The sequence below is a fragment of the Echinops telfairi genome, unplaced genomic scaffold (assembly GCF_000313985.2).
Source record: "Echinops telfairi isolate 266 unplaced genomic scaffold, ASM31398v2 ScPeMD7_18;HRSCAF=68, whole genome shotgun sequence".
NCBI classification, from domain to species: Eukaryota; Metazoa; Chordata; class Mammalia; order Afrosoricida; family Tenrecidae; genus Echinops; species Echinops telfairi.
In genome coordinates, this window is record NW_022103915.1 from 48,983,239 (window position 1) to 48,984,618 (window position 1,380).

Sequence of the window (1,380 nt, forward strand, 5' to 3'; positions counted from 1 at the left end):
TCCATTTTATAGATGAACCGTCATTCATTTTACCAACATTTAGATAGTTTGTTGTTGTTTTTGCTACCTTGAATACAACTGTGTATATATTTCTGAACACTTGTATAAGCTTCCCTAGAGCATTTCTGGAAGCTGAATTGTTAGGTAAAAGTGAAAAGTTTTAGCAGTTATTTTTAACACCTCCCTCCCCCCCAAAGAAGTTATACCAACTCATACTTTCACTAATAATGGAGGAGGGGTCCTGGGTAGTATGCGTTGTTAAACACTCATGTCGAGTGTCAGCGCATAAAACGATTTGTCCATTTCTGATTGAGTATATTGCAAGGAAAGGAACTGTGGGTGCGGGCCTTACGCCCATTCATGGGCATAATGTACAACCAGTAAAGCTTTTGCTCAGAGAGCCCCTGGGTCAGTCCCTGGTGCTTCAAGGAACTGGTCCAGTAGCTATGCAGAGGGTGGACTGGATGCAGAAGCCAGAGAAGAAACTCGTGCAGAGGTCAGACAGCAAATATGGAACTACAGGTTGGGAGATCTTACTCACCTCTAGACCCTCCCCCAATGGAAACCAAAAAAAGTGTTTTAAAAGGCTGCCTTTGTGATTTGCAAATCCCTACTGTTCCGGAGAAGTCCCCTACCCCATCATAAAAATAGCTGAAATCCTGTCCCGTGTTTGGTCATCGCACTGGGCTGGGTTACTTGATGAGTCACATTGTCACGCTTAGACAAAGGTTATGCAGGTCGCTTGCTTGTGAGTAGGCGTCGGGTTGTTGACGATTCTGTGCAGAGGCTTTCCTCTCTGTTTTTCCCTCTAGCAGGTTGAGATCGACTCACCCAAACATCCTTGAACCAGAAAACAAAAGGAGAAAAAGCCTTCTCCTTTAAGTTCTTCAGAGCTTTTCTAAACCTTTTGCTCACAAGAGCACATAAAAGTGGGTTAATGGCCAAATGCGGCGGTGCCCGCCAGGCAGATATTGTCTGCATCTGCGGAGGAAGTGTCCACCCACTGTTGGCAATTGTGCTTGCCTGCGATGTGCTTACCATTAGGTAAGGGATCCAGCAACAAAAGAGAAGAAAACTCACCCGAAATAGATGGAAGGTACCATTGTGTTCAGGGGCAGAGGCCTTGCACATTTCAAAATGTCCTCCTTTCTGCTCTGGAGAGGAGAGAACTGTGTGGGTCATACTTTGAAACTGATGTTCCCATTTTGAGATCCTTAAGTACATAAAGAACATTCCTGTCTCTTCTCTTCTGAGAAAGCTGGGCTTGACTTCATCTTTTCAGCCATTTACTTGAAATGTCATGTAGCCGATTGGCTTAATCCTTACCTCTGTGCCCTGCAGAAACATACAGGTAGGGAACAAGGAGAGCAGCCCTTAGAC